Genomic DNA, 23,158 nt, shown 5'->3' with positions numbered 1-23,158 from the left:
GATGATAAATTTATTTATGATGTTTGAGGCATCGTTGGGTAGTTGGGGCCGCAGATTCGAAATTTATTTCGATCGGTTGCACCGACGGGGGTTGGGTTTTTATCGTCAATTTTTATTCATATTTCCCCGCGTTATCGGCAGTTTACAAGGGCATGAGCCAGTCCGTATTAATTACAATAGCACAACGGCGAATGCATTGTGGAACCGGAGTCGGTGGGCGGAGATTTTCAATTTATCAGGATACGCCACCCAGGGGGGAGCCGGAAGTTCATTCACAATCGACCCACCACCCATTGAGAGAGCACATTCGCACGCCCCACATAGACACCCAGAAGCACATTCAAAAGAGGCCAGATGAAAAATAGTGGGTGATTGCACAAAAGCATTGGGGGCGGTAGAGGCGTGGTGGGCATATGACAAGCATGACGATCCATGTGACCATTCCAGAAGGCAATTGTCGGTATGGTTCGGTATGTTCATATTGTTAATCGCAATACCAATCGAGGAGAGAAGGCAGCAGCACCAACAGCAGTAAGTGATTAGTCGGAACCCCCCGGGAGGAAAATGCGCAACAATAAATCATCGTCGTCGGTCCAGAATGGTTTTGATTTTCGGAATCGATTAGGATGAGGATTTCGTTTGCAAGTGTCATCAGATTTGGTTCGGGTATTAGGGACCATTTTCATGGAGAGTCATCCCACATTCACAGATTTCACACGCACACACGCACAACAGGAACAAACATAAAAAATACAACAGCAAAACCAGAAACCCAATTAGAATGGATTTGGTGGATAAAGGTGACGATGATGATGATGAAGTGTATTCCATTAAGTAATTCCGGAAAAAGATGGATGGATAACATGTGCAATAATAGTGGGACACACAAAAAGTATTCGAGCGCCATTTTTTAGGAGGATTAGAGAGCAATCAATATATAGTAAGTAACAGGAACACGTTGAACACGTGTGAACACGAGAGTACAAATTTGGTCGGCAGCCAGCATAGCACAGTCACAGGTCCGATTTTTTTTTTGTATTGTGGACACCATTTTTTTTTTCGTTTCGTTCACAAACACACACGGTAGATTTGGCAAATCAGTGGCGTTCAAGGCACAAACGGTTAATAAGACGTAAACATCCACAGTCAATTCACGTATGAAAGAGAGCGGAAAGGAAGAGAACAAGAACAAGAAAAAACCGGAATGAACATACACTTTCGGACTGAAACATGGAAAAGATGGATGGATGATGTAGTTCGATTGATGGACGATTTTAATAAGGGCAGGACGAGTTTAATTTTTTATGTCGCGGACGATTGGACTTCTGTTACTGGAAACTGTTCTTCAAGTTGAAAAATAATGAATTACTATAATTCCACACTAACACACAATCATAGAGAGTATTCATCATATTTTTGGCAATTTTTCAGCTTTTTACCCGATTTTTGTTGGTTTGACCGACAACTTATACATTGAACTTCTATCAATGACCAAGTTTTTTTTATTCTTAATTATGTACTGGTATCAAGATCGTGCTTCAAAAAAAATAGAAGAACAGTTTTTGATTTTTTCCTGAAAATTGAACTCTACAGTTTTAAAAAATGTAGAATTTACTGAAATATAAATATCTTGCGTTGCGGTCAACCAATTTTCAATCTTTGTGCTCAACCCTTTGGAGCCGGAATTTTTCCAAGCGTTATTCTGGAGTTTTTCTGCGTTTTTCTGTAGTTTTGGTATTCAATAGTATAAAAACGGTAGAATATTATGCGGAACATTTTTTCTGGACATCCTAGGTCATCCAAACTATTCTTGAGTTTAAGGATCTATGGGTGTAACGGTAACTTCTTTCATTATACAAAGCTACGATTTGTAATCTATCATATCCAGTAAGTCTTCTGAAAATTCAATAGACAGTATCAGATCAGTCAGGGTATCCTAGGTCATCCAAACTGTTCTTGAGTTTAGATCCTAAAGTCTATGGGTGTAACGGTAACAGCTTTCATTATACAAAGCTGCGATTTGTAATTCATCATGTCCAGCAAGTATTCAGAAAGGTAAATAGACAATATCAGTTCAGTTGGGATATCCTAGGTCATCCAAACTGTCCTTGAGTTTAGATCTTTAAGTCTATGGGTGTAACGGTAACTGCTTTCATTATACAAAGCTACGATTTGTAATCTATCATGTCCAGCAAGTCCTCTGAGACTTCAATAGACAGTATCAGATCAGTCGAGATATCCTAGGTCATCCAAACTGTTCTTGAGTTTAGATCCTAAAGTCTATGGGTGTAACGGTAACTGCTTTCATTATACAAACCTACCCAAGTAACCAGTAAGCATTTAAAATAGCATTCCTTCAGCATTATAGTAGCCTTTACGACAAGGCGTTTAATGCTAATAAGCCGTATATGCGCCTATAGTGCTACCTCACAGCAGGTTTTGACAAAATAACGGGCTGTCTTAGTACTATCCCTTCCGGAACGTCGTGACGAAATGTCAAAGAAGCGTAACGCCTCGTCGAGAAAAAAAAAGACATACTAGTCAATTTTGGATTACCATATCTCAGTTATTTCCCAACCGATTGTTTTTATTTTTCTGTGACGAACTACAAAACATGTAAATTCTTAAAAACTATTGAAAAAGTTTGGGGATAACTATTGATACAAAAGTTACAGATAGGTTGAATTTTGACAATAAAAATGCACCAAGATAAAACAATTAATAACAAAAAATGGCTACGTCATAACATTATGGTGTCTTCGGCAAATATGTTTCTTGTGTAATAACGAATAAATTTGCTGAAGAGACGAACATGATTTGACTTCAGCATTTTTCGCTATTAATTTTTTGGTCTTGGTGCATTTTTATTGTCAAAATTCAACCTATCTGTAACTTTTGTATCAATAGTTATCCCCAAACTTTTTCAATAGTTTTTAAGATTTGACATGTTTTGTAGTTCGTCACAGAAAAATGAAAACAATCAGTTGGGAAATAACAGAGATATGGCAATCCAAAGTTGACTAGTTTGTATGGGAAAACGGCTTTGGTGCATTTTTATTGTCCGATACTGTAGATGAATTGACGTCTTCTTCTCGTTCTCTCAGCCTGCTTCTACGCCTCATCGTCCTTCCATATTCCAGCCGGTGCCAGGTGGTACTTTTTTGCGGATTTTTGTAGTGATGTAGGTTTGAACTAACGATCCGGACATTGATCAATCATATCTGCTTCGGATTCTGTTCCTCCTGATCCACGATGCTAAAGCTTTCCCGGTGGCGTGCGTTGATTTAATATAAAGAATGATTCGATAACAGCTTCAGATTCAACATCCAAAACTTGTTTTCATTGTGGTAGAGCATTACGATCCCTTCTTTTAACCCTTTGGAGCCGGAGGGGTCATATATGACCCCAACATAGAAACGACTGTATAAATTCACCCATTCGATAAAACAGAATACTGTCTTCGGCAAAGTTGTTGAAAATTGAGCCCTCTATTGGGGAAAAATGGGGATATTTGTATTTGGGACTTCATTGATTACCTAGAACATCCTGAACACCATGAAAATTGCAAAAACGAAAGCTGTTGTTCTAAAAGCTGAATTTGGATGTGGGTTTGTTGTATATGTATCCATTTAGCCTTCATCAAGAATATCAAAAGGTATTTTTTATTCTGGGATGTTCTAGGTGTTCCAAACTGTCCTATAGTGAAGTCCTTCAAATCTACAAGAATAATTTTATGTATTTTCGCCACAATTAATAGCATTGCATAACCTACTGAAATCCGTGAGTCTCTTGACATCTACTATGTCATTGATAGACACGATAGGGATATTCCAGGTTAGCCATACTACCTTGGAGTTCAGGACTTCAGGTCTACACTCGTAACAGTATCCATATCTGTTATACTGAAAAACGCTGCATAATCAACTGCAGTTACTGGAACAATCTGAAGTCTCTTAGCTTATAATAAACCTTTGGGACATCTAGGGTCGTAAAAATGGTTCTATAATAAAGTCCTTCAAATCTACAAGAACAACTTTATGTGTTTTCACCATATATAATAGTATTGTACAATCTGCTAGGGTCCACGGAGCTCTTGAAATCTCAAATGACATTCAGAGACACTACACTTACATACTGGACCAATCTGAGGTTTACTTTTAATTATAATCCTTTGGGACATTCAGGTTCGTCCAAACTGTTCTATAATGAAGTCCTGTAAATCTACAAGAATAACTTTATGTGTTTTGCCATAAATAATAATAATGCATAACCTGCTGGGATTTGCGAAGCTCTTGAAATCTCAAGTGCCATTTAAAGACACTACAGGGATATTCCAGGTCAGCCAAACTACCTTGGAGTTCAGGACTTCAGGTCTACACTCGTAACAGTATCCATATCTGTTATATTGAGTAACGCTGCATAATCAACCGCAGTTACTGGAGCAATCTGAAGTCTACTTTTTTTGTAATAAACCTTTGGGACATTCACGGTCGTCCAAACTGTTCTATAATTAAATCCTTCAAATCTTTAAGAAAAACTTCATTTGTTTTCATCATAAATAATAGCATAGAATAATCTGCTGAGATTCGTGAAGCTCTTGCAATCTCAAATGTCATTTAGAGACACTATGGGAATGTTCCTTCCAGGTCGGCCAAACTATCTATGAGTTTAGAGCTTCAGGTCTACACTCGTAATATCAGCTATATATGACATACTGAGTAACGTTTCATAATCAATAGCGATGACTGGACCAACCTGAAGTCTTCTATATATTATTATGAACCTTTGGAAATTGAGGGTCGTCCAAATTATCTTGAAGTTTAGCTCTTGATAGTAACAGTAGTTATTCTCACTATGAACTTTGGACTATAATCTGTAATCCCCCTGGCATATCATGAGTCATTTCAAAATAGTTTTGAGAAATTCCAGATCAACATCACTACTCCGGAGGCCATAGCTTCAGGTCTACACTTGTGATAATAGCTTTTGCCACTACGTTAAGGTGTTACATAATCCACTGTACTTACCAAAGCAGTTAGAGAAACAATGCGCGTTGTTATATGTTTATGGGATATTATGGGCTTCATAACAGTAGGTTAGTTGACAAAAACAACCTTCGTAACTTTCAGAAGACTTGCTGGACATGATAGATTACAAACCGTAGCTTTGTAAAATGAAAGAAGTTACCGTTACACCCACAGACTTTGGGATCTAAACTCAAGAACACTGCCTATATTCGCATAGTTGACGTAAGCGCCATTGTAGTTTTCAACACACTTTTGAAATTTCAGCAATGATAAATGGGAAGTTTAAGAATTTTTTTTTCACTTTGACATATAGCTAGTGATTAGATCTTGTGCTCTATTGAATAAAACTGCTAACAATTATGAACATGTGATAGATATTAGCTAGTGAATACTGACATTGTGAATGGTGGTTACGTCGACTATGCGATTATGGGAAGAACAATTTGGATGACCTAGGATCAGTGAAGAGAATTGTCAGACAAAAGAGGCACAAAACAAGCAACAAAGAAGGTGCGACGATTACTCTTTATCCCTACTGGTAACAGATAATGACATGATCTCGATTTTTTTTTGTTGCAGACAAAACGGAAGCTGAATTTGTTGCGTACTTTTCAACTCGTGAATAATCAATTATTGCTAACCCAAAGTCGAAACTGTTTGATGATAGAGCTTCACCAGAGCTGCAGTGTTTACCGACTCGAAGTTACCGTTCAAAAATCGCAATGAAAGGCTTAAAAATCTCTAAACTCGTGGTGTACGATGATAATCCCATTATTTTCAAGTTGGGACAAACTTATGTCGCATGGGTTTGTTTGTCGCAACAAATACAGGTTGCGACATTGTCATTATTGTTGCGCGATGGTTGAATTTTGATTCACTGCCTAGGATACCTCGACTGATCTGATATTGCCGATTGAATTTTCAGAAGACTTACTGGACATGATAGATTACAAATCGTGGCTTTGTATAATGAAAAAAGTTACTGTTACACCCATAGACTTAAGGATCTAAACTCAAGAGCAGTTTGGATGACCTAGGATATCTCGACTGATCTGATACTGTCTATTGAACTTTCAGAATACTTGCTGGACATGATAGATTACAAATCGTAGCTTTGTATAATAAAAGAAGTTACCGTTACAACCACAGACATGGGATCTAAACTCAAGAACAGTTTGGATGACCTAGGATACCCCGACTGATCTGATACTGTCTATTTATCTTTCAGAAGATTTGCTGGACATGATAGATTACAAATCGCAGCTAAACTAAACTCAAGAGCAGTTTGGATGACCTAGGATATCTCGACTGAGCTGATACTGTCTATTGAACTTTCAGAATACTTGATGGACATGATAGATTACAAATCGTAGCTTCGTATAATAAAAGAAGTTACCGTTCCAACCACAGACTTTAGGATCTAAACTCAAGAACAGTTTGGATGACCTAGGATATCTCGACTGATCTGATACTGTCTATTGAACTTTCAGAATACTGACTGGATATGATAGATTACAAATCGTAGCTTTGTATAATGAAAGAAGTTACCGTTACACCCGCAGACTTTAGGATCTAAACTCAATAACAGATTGGATGATCTAGGATATTCCTACTGATCTGATATTGTCTATTCACCTTTCAGAAGACTTGCTGGGCATGATATATTACAAATCGTATTTTTGTGTAAAGAAAGAAGTTACCGTTGCACCCGCAGACTTTAGGATCCAAACTCAAGAACAGTTTGGATGACCTAGGATATTCCGACTGATCTGATACTGTTCATTGAACTTACAGAAGACTTACTGGACATGATAGATTACACATTGTAGCTTTGTGTAGTGAAAGAAGTTACCGTTACACCCATAGATTTAAGGATCTAAACTCAAGGACAGTTTGGATGACCTAGGATACCCCGACTGATCGATACCGTCTATTGAATTTTCAGAAGACTTTCTGGACATGATAGATTACAAATCGTAGCTTTGTATAATGATAGAAGTTACCGTTGCACCCACAGACTTAAGGATCTAAACTCAAGAATAGTTTGGATGACCTAGGATGTCCAGAAAAAATATACCGCATAATATTCTACTGTTTTTGTACTATTGAATACCAAAACTACAGAAAAACGTAGAAAAAACTCCAGAATAACGCTTGGAAAAATTCCGGCTTCAAAGGGTTAAATATCTGTGGAGTATGATTGTTTCTTCCCTCTTTCAAACAATCCTATGATCCACCAAAGCATCCATCTATTCGGCACATATTTTCAGACGAAATGATAAATAATTGGTGATTTTTTGATGGACAAGTTCCCAATCCAATCCACCTGCAGTAGTGTTTTCTTTGGTGCGTTTGGATAAGTAGGGGAAAATGAAGAAACAAATAAGATGCACAAATTTGTAAACAGAAGCATAGGCTCTGTAAGAGAGAGACAAAATATGTTGCCAAATGCGTAACATATCTCCCAACCTTTTTGCTCCTAGCATTTAAAGAGCAGTGGAAAAGCATTCAGTATGCTCCCAAGTGAAACCACTTCAAGCAGTTGAAATGCTAATTAACAGCCGAAAGCTTTTGAGCAGCACAGCTTATGCTAACTCAAGGCAGCTATGCATTCGAACTGCTTATGTAGGGCAGCAAGCAGTTTAAATGCGTAATACGGGCTGATACACGGCTTATTCAAATGCTTAGTGGTTACCTGGGTACTATTTGTAATCTATCATATCCAGTAAATCATCTGAGAGTTCAATAGACAGTATCAGATCAGTCGTGATATCCTAGGTCATCCAAACTGTCCTTGAGTTTAGATCTTTAAGTCTATGGGTGTAACGGTAACTGCTTTCATTATTCAAAGCTACGATTTACAATCTATCATGTCCAGTAAGTCTTCTGAAAGTTCAATAGACAGTATCAGATCAGTCGAGATATCCTTAGTCATCCAAACTGTTCTTGAGTTTAGATCCTAAAGTCTGCGGGTGTAACGGTCACTTCATTCTTTACACAAAGCTACGATTTGTAATCTATCAAGTCCAGTGAATCTTCTGGATGTTCAATAAACAGTATCAGTATCAGATCAGTCGGGATATCCTAGGTGTTCCAAACTGTTTTTGAGTTTTGATTCTTAAGTCTATGGGTGTAACGGTAACTGCTTTCATTATACAAAGCTGCGATTTGTAATCTATCATGTCCAGTAAGTCTTCTGAAAGGTAAAGTAGGGGTAGGGGTATCCTAAGTCATCCAAACTGTTCTTGAGTTTAGATCCTATAGTCTACGGGTGTAACGGTAACTGCTTTCATTGTACAAAGCTACGATTTGTAATCTATCATGTCCAGCAGGTATTCTGAAAGTTCAATAGACAGTATCAGATCAGTCGGGATATCCTAGGTCATCCAAACTGTTCTGCCCATGATCGCATAGTCGACGTTACCACCATTGACAATGTCAGTATTCACTAGCTAATATCTATCACATGTACATCATTGTTACCAGTTTTATTCAATAGAGCACAAGATCTAATCACTAGCTATATGTCAAAATGAAAAACAAAAATCTTAAATTTCCCATTTATCATTGCTAAAATTACGTCCTGAACTCCAAGGTCTCTGAATGACATTTGAGATTTCAAGAGCTCCGCTGACTCCAGCAGATTAAACAATACTATTATATATGGTGAAAACACATAAAGTTGTTCCTGTAGAATTGAAGGACTTTATTGTAGAACAGTTTGGACTACCCTAGATGTCTCAAAGTTTTATTATAAGCTAGTAGACTTCAGATTATTCCAGTAACTGCTGTTTATTATGCAGCGTTTTTCAGTTTAACAGATATGGATACTGTTACGAGTGTCCTGAACTCCAAGGTAGTTTGGCTGACCTGGAATATCCCTATAGTGTCTATCAATGACAAAGTAGATGTCAAGAGCTTCACGGATCCCAGTAGGTTATGCAATGCTATTAATTGTAGCGAAAATATATAATATTATTCTTGTAGATTTGAAGGACTTCACTATAGGACAGTTTGGAACACCTAGAACATCCCAGAATATAAAACACCTTGTGATATTCTTGATAAAGGCTAAATGGATACATATACATGAAACCCACATCCAAATTCAGCTTTCAGAACAGCTGGTGTGTCAATTATTTCGTTTTTGCAATTTTCATGGTGTTCAGGAAGTTCTAGGTTATCAATGAAGTCTCAAATACAAATATCCCTATTTTTTCCTAATAGAGGACACAATTTGCAACAACTTTGTCGAATGCAGTATTCTGTTTTATCGAATGGGTGAATTTTTACAGTCGTTTCTATGTTGGGGTCATATATGACCCCTCCGGCTCCAAAGGTTTAAATAGAACATACATACATACATATGTTTCGATCATCTGAAAATAATGTTTGCATCAAATAAGTGAGATTCGAGATAAGACGGACTTGTGGTCTAGTGGCTACCACTTCTGTTTCGTATGCAAAAGGTCCTGGGTTCAATCCCTGGCCCGTCCCTATTCTCCTACTTTGTATCTTTCTATGTAATTTCTTACTACAGTGTATCAAACAATTGTCCGTACAGCAATTTTATGGTCAAAATATTTTTTCATTCAAATGGTCATAACTTTTTTATACATCAATGAAATACGCTGAAATTTTGACCAATCATGAACCATATATCAAAGCTCCATTAGTAAAATTTTGAGCGAGATCGAATAAGTTTTCTAAAAGTTATAGAACTTTTGGTAAAGCTTATAAGACTTTTGAATACTTTTTTAAAACATTATATCTGAATATGTACACGATGAAACTTTTTCATTTTTTTTGTGATACAGCTGATACTAAGGCTTTTATATGCAGCTTCGTTTGAGGTGTTATATTCACTACAAAAAATATGAAAAATCTGTAATGTTCAGAGCGTCATTTGGAAATTTATCATACAGTCGAACTTCCATGAGTCGATGTTCCTTGACTCGATATCGACTCATGGAGGTAAATTTTTTCATACTGAAAAATAATTTCTGGGTTACTATGATGGTCCCCCTAAAAAGCTTCCCAAAAGATTTTTGTTCCACTACTCGATATTCCCTTGAGTCTATGGTCCCTTCAATATCGACTCATGGAGGTTTTACTGTATTTTTTATCAATAAAAGTGCCAAGTGTTTTCAGCGTTTTTAAACTCTCTTAATGTAATTATTTTTACAGGACCTACTAAACTACATATAAATAGTAAGTCCAATGTAATTTTCATTCAGTTATTGCACTTTTATTGGTGGAAAACGTCTGGCAGATTATATGTGCAAAATATGGTAAATTTTTAAACATCATCATCTACATAAGCACATTTTCCATATTTGTTCGTACTGAATATAAAACCTCTAAAGAAGCTGCATATGAAAGCCTTAGGTATCAGCTGTAACACAACAAAATTTGAAAAAGTTTCATCGAGTACATACTGAGATATATTGTTTTAAAAATGTGTTCAAAAATCTTATAAGCTTTTCTAAAAGTTCTACAACTTTCAGAAAACTTATTCGATCTCGCTCAAAATTTTACCAGTGGAGCTTTAATATATGATTCATGATTGGTCAAAATTTCAGCGTTTTTGATTGACGCATAAAAAAGTTATGAACATTTGAATGAAAAATTATGTTGACCGAAAAATAGCTGTACGGACAATTGTTTGATACACTGTATGTTCGTTCATAGACTTCATAAACCAGAAACGGATTGAAAAAAAATAACTAAATAAATAAATAATTTAAAAAATAATAAAACATACAATTCTATCACCTTACGTGTGGCATCCACGCACCAATGTGTGAACTCTTTGCCAACCATATCCCACCAACATTCCGACATCCGCATGAATTTGTGCTGACGCAGAGGTATGGTCGGTCTGATGTGGATACAAATGATTGCATTCATCACTTCCTTCCCCTTCCCCACATTGACCTGCAACCTGACGTGGCAGGCGCCATTGTCGCCTAAAAATAAAATATCACCAACGCTCACACGCAGAAGATGCCTGCTAGTCCCCGGCAGATATTTTATTGGTTCCTTGTGTGAGTGTAGCTGGTCTGGCGATACTGTAGTAGCATCTACGGACGGTCAATCAAGCTGAAGCTCAAGCAAGTTCAAATGAGTGGGATTCCAGATATTGGTGATTATATTGGCCAATCTCCTTAAATTTGAGCAAAATTCCCAAAAATTTATGAGGATTTTTTTTTCAATAGGAAAAAAATCAATTAAACAAATTCTTTCTCAAAGTACATTTGAAATAATAAATGTTAGTCAGTGACAGTATAAGTTTCAGCTCAATCGGAGCATTGATTATGGAAAAAGAGATGTATGAAGGGAGCAATTTTGCTTAAAAAGTGATTAAAAATCGATTTAAAATCGACTGCCTTGCATGGAAAGTCAAAAAAAAATTCACTCCACTGTTTTTTTTCCATCGCGTTTTCGAGCTCAGGGTATAATTCTACAGTAAAAATGATTATCAGCTTACCGAGTTCATAAATGTTATAAACTAGTGTTATTACCAGGTCGGGGATATATTACTGAAGAGTTGCGAGTATTAAGGAAATAATATTGTACAAACGATCAGATGAATCAAACTATTTTAGTTTTAGCTGATACAAGCAACCAACAGAGTGCTCCATCTGCTCAAAGAACTCCTCGGCAACATCTAATAAATTTTCCAAACCAAAGAATGTGAAGGTTAACCATTTTTAAATGATTGGATCAGTTTGCTTCAGATTGCTTCAGTTCTCTCGAATGCTTCTTTATTTAAAACAACTTAATGAATTTACGATCTCAAACAGCTATTAACACCTAGCACTCAATATTGTTACAAAACAGATCCTTTATCTATACATAAAGAGAGTGCTGAAGTGCGATCCACAGCATAAACACATGCACCTATTCACCAGTGTGGGAGTGCATGCAAAATCACTTGAAACGACAGGTACCGAACCGATTGCGTGCTGCACTTGTTTTCATAAATCATAAATTTTCCTGTCGGCAACAGTGAAGGCATAAACATGCCCTGCTGCCCGGAAAGACACTCCCTCACGCTCGCACCCGGTTTGAGTTTGACCCGTTCACTTGATGCGGCGGGCGGCACAAAGAACCTGTTTTGTTCTAAATTGCCCACATGCCTGAATGGATGAGAACACGCCCTGAAGTCTCAACTTTATCACAAATGCTCGGCTTGCTTGCTTGTTTGCTGCCTGCCTGCCTTAGCGTAATGCAACGACTGTATGCAACTAGACTGGGACCTGTACTGACATATTTTAGGACTTAACAATAATTTTCAGTGGCAGAGCAGCTCTCAGAGACGGCCCCAGTTAGATGAAGAAACAATAAACGAAACCGGGCGGGCTGGACTTTGCCGGGGCGGTTCACTGTGGGCAGAATATATGTTTTTACCCTTCTTATACCCTTAAATATCGCTCGAAAAACCGACTTTCGATCCGAGGCCCGGAGGGCCGAGTCTCATATACCAATGAACTCAGCTCGACGAACTGAGCAAATATCTGTATGTGTGTGCGTATGTGTGTATGTGTGTATGTGTGTATGTGCGTTACAAAAAAAAGTCACGCACGTTTCTCAGCCGTCTGTCAACCGATTTTAGTTCTCTTGGAAGCAAATGAAAGCTACTACATCCTAGTAGAACGCTATTGAATTTTCTTTCAATTGGACGTTTGGTTACCGAGATATCTCTCGAAGAGTACTTATGAGTCATACATCTAAACTTTTTAAGATTGTTTACCAAGTGTATCATAATAAATATTTCGTCCGTTTGTCAATCGATTTGGGTTCTCTTGGCACCAAATGAAAGCTACAGCATCCTAGTAGATCGCCCAGAAATTTTATTTCGATTGGACATTTGGTTACAGAGATATCTTTCGAAGAGTACTTAGGATTTATACAACTAAACCTTTTGAGATTTTTGACCAAGTGTATCATAATAAATATCTTAGCCATCTGTCAACCGATATCGGTTCTCCTGGCACCAAATGGAAACTACAACATTCTAGTAGAACCCTTTACAATTCCATTAGGATTGGACATTTGGTTACCGAGATATCTTTCAAAGAGTACTTTGGACTAATACAGGCTAACTTTTTGAGAGATGTTTGATTAAGGGCACCATAATAAATATCTCAGCCGTCTGTCAACCGATTTGGGTTCTCTAAGCACCAAATGAAAGCTACAATATCCTTGTATAAGGCCCTGAAATTTTATTTCGATTCGACATTTGATTACTGAGATATCTTACGAAGAGTATTTCAATAAATTCTTTTTGCCTTTCTCGTACACCAAGGTGTACCGAAAGGCTATATGTTCACTCCAAAAACAAAAATTTGATAGAGCCTCCGGAGGGGTCAAGTCTTGTATACCAATCGACTCAGCTCGACGAATTGAGGTGATGTCTGTGTGTGTGTATGTGTGTGTGTGTATGTGTGTGTACAAAAAAAACTCACATCACTTTTTGGCAGTAAACCTCAACCGATTTTATTGACCGACGGTTCATTCGACGCGGAATCTGGTCCCATTGTTTCCTATTGAAAATGGTTCAGATCGGTCCAGCCGTTCCGGAGTTATGGCCATTTAGGTGTTCCGGACCGGTACCCCAGGAAGGGGCCAGATATGAAAACGCTACAAAGACATCCATGCGGCACATCAAACTACGGCATTTTCGATAACTTGATGAATGGTAAGCAGAAAAATAGTCTCAGACCATATCTGAACCGGTAGTGTCCCGGAACCGGTTCCGGGTGTCCCGCCGGAAGTGACCAAACATAAAAGTGAACTAAACCCATGCATGCGACATATCAAACCGCGACTTTTTCGATAACGTGGTGAACAGTAAGCAGGAAAACATTCTCAGACCATATCGGAACCGGTAGTGTTCCGGAACCGGTTGCAAATGTCCCGCCGGAAGTGGTCAAGTATTAAAGTTAACCAAACCCATGCATGCGACATATCAAATAGTGTCTTTTTTTATATCCTGATGAACAGTAAGCAGGATAATATTCTCAGACCATATCTGAACCGGTTGTGTCCCGGAACCGGTTCCGGGTGTCCCGTCGGAAGTGGCCAAAAAAATTGAAATAAAACCATGCATGTGACATATCAAACCACAGCTTTTTCGATAACCTGATGAACAGTTAGCAGGAAAGCATTCTCAGACCATATCGGAACCGGTTCCAGATGTTCCGCCGGAGGTGGCATAGTATAAAAGTTAATTAAACCCATGCAAGGGACATATTAAATGGTGGCTTTTTTGATATCCTGATGAACAGTAAGCAGGAAAATATTTTCAGAACATATCTGAATCGGTTGTGATCCAGAACCGGTTCCGGGTGTCGCGCCGGAAATGGCCAAATATAAAAGGGAACCAAACCCATGCAAGCGACACATCAAATCGCAGATTTTAAGGCATCTTGATTTAACAAAAAAAAGTTTCCGGCCATATTGGGGTCAACCGGTAGTGTTCCGCAACCGATTACGGTTGCCCCATCGGAAGTGGTCAAATGTAAAGGAGAACCAAACCCATAAATGCGACACATTTAATGACTTTTTAGGTAAGCTGATGGACGGTCAACAAAAAAATCATAGACCATACTTTGGAAAACCAATAGTGTGCCGAAACCGGTTCTAGGTGCCCCGAAGGAAGTGGTCAAATGTAGAAAAAAAAACCAAACGCATACACGCAGCACACTAAATAACGGCTTCTTCGATAACGCGAAGAACGGTCAGCAAGAAAATAGTCTCAGGTCAGTAGTGTTCCGGAACCAGGTTCGAGTGCCTCGCCGGAACTGGCGAAATGCACGAATGAACCAAACCCATACATGCATTACATCAATTTGCGACTTTTTAGGAGAACTGATTAATAATTTGCATGAAACTAGTCTAAGACCACATCAGGGACAATCGGTAAGTCGTAAAATGTGAAAGTTGTAATTGTGAAATTGAATCAAATCCATGCGTGTCGTACCATAAAACCACGCTGATTCGACAATGATTGCTGTCAAATTACCTGTGTAAGCTTTCAATTCGATAAACTAACTCTATTTTAGTTTTGTTTAGATTGTATGATTTGTTTTTGAACACAAATCTTACAGATATTGTGGTGGTACGAATGGATAGCTTGTACATTTTACGATTGTTGGCTTCCGAGGTTCACTGCGGTTGATCATCAAACGGATCAGGTGTCGGAAAGCACCAAATTAGAACTTTTGGAAGTAGCAGCTGCACGAGGAGCCGCTGCGGGTGTAAGTAATATCACAATATCGTATCATTCGTATTTACAGTAGGGGGATTCACTTAACAGCGTAAACTGATTAAACTGATTAAACGTCGCGATCACCAAGGCAATCTTTGATTATTTCATTTGCAAAATCCTGAAACATTTCAAATAAGCAGAAAATCATGGCTTACGCAGCAATTTAATCTGTTTAGTGAGTACCCCTAGTGTATTACATTGAGACATTTGATCATTTTTTTAATTCAACAAATTTCGAATGAGCGGGGTACAAGTTAAAAAGTGTCTTATTAAAGAGTGATGAATACGCGGGGTTTGACAGTACATCAAATAACAGCTTTTGTGATAACTTCTTCTTCTTCTTTATAGCTCGACGTTCGCATTGGGACTTGGCCTGCCTCTCTTCTACTTAGTGTTCTTTAGAGCACTTCCACAGTTAATAATTGAAGGGTTTTCTTTGCCCGCCATTGCATGAATTTGTATATTGTGAGGCAAGTTCAATGATACACTATGCTCAGGAAGTCGAGAAAATGTTCCCGACCGGAACCGGAATCAAACCCGCCGTTTCCGGATTGGCGATTCATAGCCTTAACCACTAGGCCAATTGGAGACCCTTTTTTGATAACACGATGATCGATTCGTAAGAACATAGCCTCAGACCATATTTTAGACAACCGGTAGTGTCCCGAAACTAGTTCTGGGTGTCCCACTGGAAGTGGTCAAATGTAAAAGTGATTTGTACCCATGCATAAGATAAATCAAATCGTGTTTTTTTTTAGGTAACCTGATGTACGTTAGCAATGATATTGCCTCAGGCTATATTTGGGAGACCCGGTGGTGCTCCGGAACCTGTTCCAGAAAGTAACCAAATGTACCATGCGACACATCACATCACGGCTTTTTTAATAACCTGAGGAACGGTTAACTAGAAAATAGGCTCATACCATATTAGAGACTACTGGTAGGGTTGCACAACCAGCGTTTGATGCTTCGCCGGAACTACGAAAGTAAATAAAATCAATGCAAGCGATAAATATGTGTAAGAGAACAAAATCTTGACATATTAAACCCACATACAAACATACGTCAAACTATACTCACTACGTTCTTGTTTTTAACGGTCAATAAAATATAACCTAGAATGTGCAAAAAAAACTTTATCGAAGACCGCAAAGTGATCTGTGAATGTGTAAAAAGTTATATCTTAGCTTGTTAGTATCGTCTTGATATTGATCAGCTCCCAATGTTAATGAAGGTACTCAAGCAGTCAACTGAGAAATCTGATATTATTCAGCTCTGCTTTTACGCTGAACACAACGTCGGAGTATGTGCCATCAATAAATTTTAAGTCAATTCAATGATGGCTTTGATAAAATGCTTGCTTTTCTTAAAAAATATCAGGATTCAGGAATACTTTGACTTACGTCGACGGAAAGATCGTGAGAACATATACGACGAGAAAGGCACTATCACCTCTAGGTGGATTAATTTGGGTTTTTATTATTATGTTCATTTGTTATCTTGCATTAGTATTTGACCAGTCTATGGGAAATTATTTTTCAATAAATAATGCTGACCTCATACAAAGTATATACTAGCAGGTTATTGTTTTCAACAAAATTATAAATAACGAACTACAAATACACAGGAATTTTATGAAGACTAACAATATGTTAAATGAAAGCTTTGAATGTATATAATGTGGGAAAAATGCAAGAACCGGACAGCCAAAATAACTAGCTAATGCCAAAACTCAGGCTAAACATTTCAATAGGTCCTATCTGCATTTGAGAGGCTCTCTTTGTTCACTTTCTCTTTCAATTATTGCAGTGTAATGGTACACTTTTCAACTATTTTTGCAGTACAAATCATAAGATGATTGTTTTGACCATCGTTCAATGCAAGGAGACAATCATAATGCAAATAAACAGCTGAGATATAATCAAAAGAGAGGGAAACCAAAGAGAGCCTCTCTTCTGCAGATAGGACCTTTAGACATGTGTGGCCTGAACTGATTAACTTAGAAGATATATCATGTTTGTCCTTTCTACACCATAATCATTAATACCAAGTACTTCGGAGCTACTGATTAAGAGATATTAGACAAAGTGTATCTCGCTGATTTTCTTACCCATTTGTTAATCGATTCAAGACCTTTTGGCAGTTAACAAAAGATACAATATTCCAGAATATAAAAGCTGTTTTTTAAACATTTCATACAAGATTCTAGAAGGTGTCTGATATTTCTGGTAGTTTAGTCCATGGTCCATGATGCTATTTTGGAAACCAATCCACTAGATGCCAAATCCACAATATTTTCTAGAACTTTTGGTCAGTTACACAAAATAAATATTTTAAACTAGCTGTCCCGGCAAACTTTGTCTTGCCGTCTTATGGTGGTTTGACAACTGTTGAGCTCAAAATAGCACCGCACTCTAGATTGATTTCAATTCGATCGTGATGATTTCCTTCCCAGGTCATAAAAAATCAGCATTTTGTCTATTTTCTTACATTTTTAGTTCATTTTCCTAACTTTTTTCACATAGGTATAAACACAACCACCATGAAAACGAATCTAACCATGCAAGATTCATTCTGATCGGTTCAGCCGTTCGTGACTTTTGTTGCCTCAAAGCGAAGTCAAACTCATTTTTATATATATACTAGCAGTCCCGGCAAACGTTGTCTTGCCAAGCAGGTTTGGTGGTTTGACAACTATTAGCTCATAACATCACCGCACTCTTAGATCGTTTTCATTTCGATCGTGTTGATTTTCTTCCCAGCTCATGAAAATTAGTGCTTCATAACTTTTTTTAACTTTTCTAGTGGTTTTCGTTAACTTTTTGTACATATAAACACAGCCAACACGAATACGAATCGAACCGTGCAAGCGTCATGCTGATCGGTCCACCCGTTCTTGACTTTTGTTGCCTCAAAGGAACTTAAAACTCATTTATATATATATAGATAGATACAACAATAATTTTAATAAGTGTAAGAAGGGTTCTGTTCACCATAGGTGGATTAAATCGGGTTTTTTTTTATCAAAAACTGGAATTAAGGCAAACTTATCTAGTCAGCGGCAGAACTAAATGACAATTTTCAGGTGTGAAGGCTTTGGGTTTTCATGCAATAAAAATAGGAATTAATGCATTTTTTCAACTTTGAAACATTTCAGAACTTAACTTGTTTTTAATGTTATTTGATTTCATATAAAAAAAGCTCAGATATGAATAGTCAATCAAAATGCCTCAAAACTCTTCCAGTAGTTTTTACGTTATTCCAATAATACTTCCTTTGAGAAATTCATCAGAAGTTTCAGAAAGTTCATAAGAAATTTCATCCCGCACATTGTTTTGAAGCGCTTCGGCAATTCATTTAAAGATAATTTCTTAAAGAATTCTTATGGAAGTTTCTTAAGAAATTCTTTTGATATTTTTCAATCGATTTCTTCCCAAATTCATTCATAATTTCTCCAGAAGTTCTTTTGGGGATTGCTCCAGAAAATCATTGAAGAATTTCTTGGGAAACCATTTTTTTGGGTTTCATTCAGAATTTCGTCATACTTTTTTAGAAATTTGACGGGATATTCAATAAAAATTTACCAATATTTTTTTCAGAAATTCATCGGCAACTACTTGAAGATTTTCTCCAGCGATTTATCCGATTTCCTCTGACAATTGCTCTGATTACAAAAATAATTCTCTCTTAGAATATCCGCGTTCTTCGAGGTCTCCAGTTAGCCTAGTGGTTAAGGCTATGGATCGCCAGTCCGAAGACGGCGGGTTCAATTCCCGTTCCGGTCGGGAAATGTTTCTCGACTCTCTGGGCATAGTGTATCATTGTCCTTGCCTCACAATATACAAATTCACGCAATGGCAGGCAAAGAAAGCCCTTCAATTAATAACTGTGGAAGTGCTCAAACAACACTAAGTTAAAGCAAGGCAGGCCAAGTCCCACTGGGGACGTAGAGCCACAGAGAAGAATAAGTTCTTTCCAAACCTTATTTTTAAGAATTCACCAACATTTCGTTTAAAAATTGTACTACCTGCAGGTCTGCAGAGACTCTTCCGGCAGTTGGCTTTGGAATTCCTTCCGTTTTTGGTATTTATACATAAATTTCGACAAAGCTCCTCCGGAACTTCCTCCAAGAATTCTCAAGAAATTCCTCCAAGAATTCTCAAGAAATTCCTTGATCAATTTGTATAAAAATTCCACCTAAAATTTCTTTAGGAATTACTCCAGGAAATCGTTTAGAAACTACTATTTAAATTCCTTTAGGAATTCTTCTGGTAATTTATAAAGTAATTTCCTAACCTTTTTTGGGGTCATTTCTTCAAAGCTTTCTTCAAGAACACTCAAAGAGACTGACGGAGGAATTCCCAATCTAGTTGACTGCAAAATCTCATAGAATTAATTGCTGTAGTTTCTGAACAATATGTCAAGAACATTCTGAAGGAATTTTTGAAAGAAGTCTCCCAACGAAAATGCCGGAAAAATTCTTGACAGGAAGTCCGAGAGGTCTAGAGAAATTACATGAGCAATTTCTGAGAGAACTTCCACAAGAATTTATTTGAAGAATTGCAACAATCTCCAGCAGAAGAGAATATCAACAGTATAATAAAATATGTTATTTTAGCATTATAATTTTGTTATGTTATGAATATATCTCATTATGTTGTAAACTTGTCTGTCATAAGCGGCAAAATAACAAAAATCATAACACAAAAATCTTCCTGGAAGACCAATTTAATGACATGTTTTGTTAGATTCAGTAACAACTTAACAACAACCCGAGCAGAAGAAAATATCAACAGCATAATAAAATGTGTTATTTTTGCTTAATAACTGAATAATGGAATCAGTAATTTTTATATTATTGGCATCACATATTATGTTATAAACTTGTCTGTCATAAGCGGCAAAATAACAAATATCATAACAAAATATTGTTCTTGGCAGACTTATTTAATAACATGTTTTGTTAGATCAATTACAACTTAATAACAGGAAATTTGTGAACTTGTTATTGCTGTGTTATTGTTAATCAAATATTTGTACATCTAGTAGAATAATAACTTAACTTGTTCTACAACAACATATATTAGTGAAATGTTATCTTGTGGATATATCTTAATAACAAGAACATAACAAAATAAGATTGTCCAACAAAATATGTTACTAAAATTATATATTCTCATAAGTTAACAATAACAAATTATGATATAAAAACGGACTATGTGATTCTGTTGTTGTAAATTTGCTATTCTCCTCTGCTCGGGAATGAATCTTGCAGTGAATTTGAAAACTTGTTATTGTTGTGTTATAGTTCATCACATTCTGAGCAGAAGAGAATAACAACAGCATAAGAGAATAAGTTATTTTGGCAAAATAACTGAATAATGGAATTAGTAATTTTCAAGTTATTAACATAACATACTGTATTATAAACTTGTCTGTCATAAGAGGCAAAATAACACGTATCATAACAAAAAAATGTTCCTGAAAGACCAATTCGATAACATGTTTTTTAATTTCAATAACACTTTGATAACAGCGAATTTGAAAAACATTCAAAAAACAAATTTTGAAACTAAATAGTTATTGATAACAACCCGAAAGCAAAATTAGTGATGATATCAAACACGTGACATAGTAAGTTATGATGCTATATGCATAACAACATAATCTTTGATACCATATCTTTATCATTGCTAGTTACTCTACAAAATCAAATAATACACAATTTTTTTTTTAATTTTCCATTTTTATTCTTTCTGGCAGCAAAATGGCAAGACATTTCTGCCTGGTGAAGACACAGGGTCATGAAATGCTGTAAGCAACGTTATTGTAGAATGATGTTGGTTTTATTTCAAAACTTGTTATTTTTGTGATATTTTAGATAAAATATTAGTATACTCTCTAAAGGTTCAATAATAACTGAACTTGTTCTACAATAAAATGTTTTATTGAATTGTTATTTGATAGCCGTGAAAGCTATAGGTTCACGGCTATTACAAAAAAAGGTTGTATAACAAAACATGTTATGAAAACGTTATGTCTTGATAAGTTGATAATAACATACACACCAAAATTTTTGGAATGCTTCCAGCACAAAAAAAATCAGCAAAACAAATTGCTGAATTGCAGCAACATTTTTGCTGAATATCAGCACAACGTTGCTGATCAACTGTCAAAATTGCTGGATGGTTGAGCAAGTTGAAAAATAATTGCTGATATTCAGTGAATTCGTATTGCTGAATGCAATCAGCACAAAAAAAATCAGCAAAAATTGCTGAATAACAGCAAACAATTATTCAATTTGCAGTGTAACAATATATAAAAACAAGTTCTGTGATTTCGCAGTTATCAATTTGATATTCTCGTCTGCTCAGGATATTTGTACATTTTCAATAGTAGAATATTAACAAAATCTGGTCTACAACATAGTATATTATTTAAATGTTATTTAGCGGATGAATCTCAATAACTTGATCATAACAAAATGAGATTGCCCAACAGAACATGATCTAAATGAGTAATACTTTGATATGTTGATAATAACAAATTATGATATGAAAAACAGGCTATGTGATTCTGTTGTTATGAATTTGATATTCTCCTCTGTTTGAGATGATTCAAAGTAGAGGTTGTATGCTATTAGTGGACCCTGCGCCTATAGTGGACCCTCTTCAGAAAAATTCAAATATAAATGCCCAAATCAACTGTTTCCAGGCAACTTCCACCGGGGGAACATCAATTACATTGCTACACAGCAGTCCCTGATAAACAAATGACCAAGTGGCCGCAACAATCGGTTATTTTAACTATTTAATGAATGTAAACACTCAAAAGCGTCCGCTATACGCACACTCAAGGAGGGTCCACTATAGGCACCGTCGACGGCGTGACAGCTAACATGAAAATCAAATGGGGGGTCCACAATAGGCGCCAAGATATTTGTAAATAATCCTATAATGGACCCCGGTGGTGTCCATTACAGGCAACATCGATGCGTATTTTCAAATACGTATTTCACTGGAATAATGTATTAATTTTGTATGTTTGACGGTCTTGACATAAAGAGGGAACGTGAAACTTGATAAAAATCCACTTTGAAACAATCCACTAACTTAACATAGCTAAAGAGCCGCAGAAGTAAATTTCGATGGCTTAGGGGGTCCACTACTAGTACCCAAACCCTAAGTTGAAGGAATTTGCGGAGCCTCGTAGCCGTGTGGTTAGGGTCACCAAGCTTCTAATTGCACTATGCTGTGGGGTGAAGGTTTGATTCCCGCTCCGGACGATGGAACTTTTCGTGAGAATTCCCTCCTCTCCGTATCCACTGGTGCATGCTCCGTGTGTCCTTTGTCTAGTGTTAAGTTTTAATTCAGTCAGTGCCTTTGGCTGAAGACGGTGTCCACGTCTTTTTTTATAATTTCAAAACTTGTTTTTAAGGAAATCCTGAAGAAATTGTCCGATGAATTCCTAAAGAAATTATCGGCAGATTTTTTAACAACTTATTTAACTATCCAACGGATTAATTTAACTATCATTCCAAACACAGAAATCGAAACTGTTTTTTTCTTTTCATGATATTGCTGGCCAATAAAATTGTCCTTTTCCCTGTTTAAATTGAGCTATTAGCTAAACAATTTTCGAAAAAATCTTAAAGAATAACAGATAAACTGTTGGAGAAATTTCGGAAGGAACCGTCGTAGATTGCCTAAACGAATTTTTGGAGATTTATTTGAAGAACTTGCTCTTGAAGGGATTTCCGGTGAAAAAAAAATCCTGGAAAGAAGTTACCAGAAGATATTATTATTACATTTGCAAAGATATGTATCATATAAAATAGGGCCCATATAGTCGATAT

At 36.7% G+C, this 23,158-nt stretch overlaps 1 protein-coding gene across 14 annotated transcripts in view; it reads right to left on the bottom strand.

Moving 5' to 3' along the window:
- Positions 1 to 23,158, bottom strand: part of LOC109402762 (ras-specific guanine nucleotide-releasing factor 2-like) — an 839,143-nt gene that overhangs the window by 532,617 nt on the left and 283,368 nt on the right. The gene's annotated exons all lie outside the window — the stretch shown is intronic.

The sequence above is a fragment of the Aedes albopictus genome, chromosome 3 (genome assembly GCF_035046485.1).
Source record: "Aedes albopictus strain Foshan chromosome 3, AalbF5, whole genome shotgun sequence".
NCBI classification, from domain to species: Eukaryota; Metazoa; Arthropoda; class Insecta; order Diptera; family Culicidae; genus Aedes; species Aedes albopictus.
This window is presented reverse-complemented; position numbering and strand designations above follow the sequence as displayed.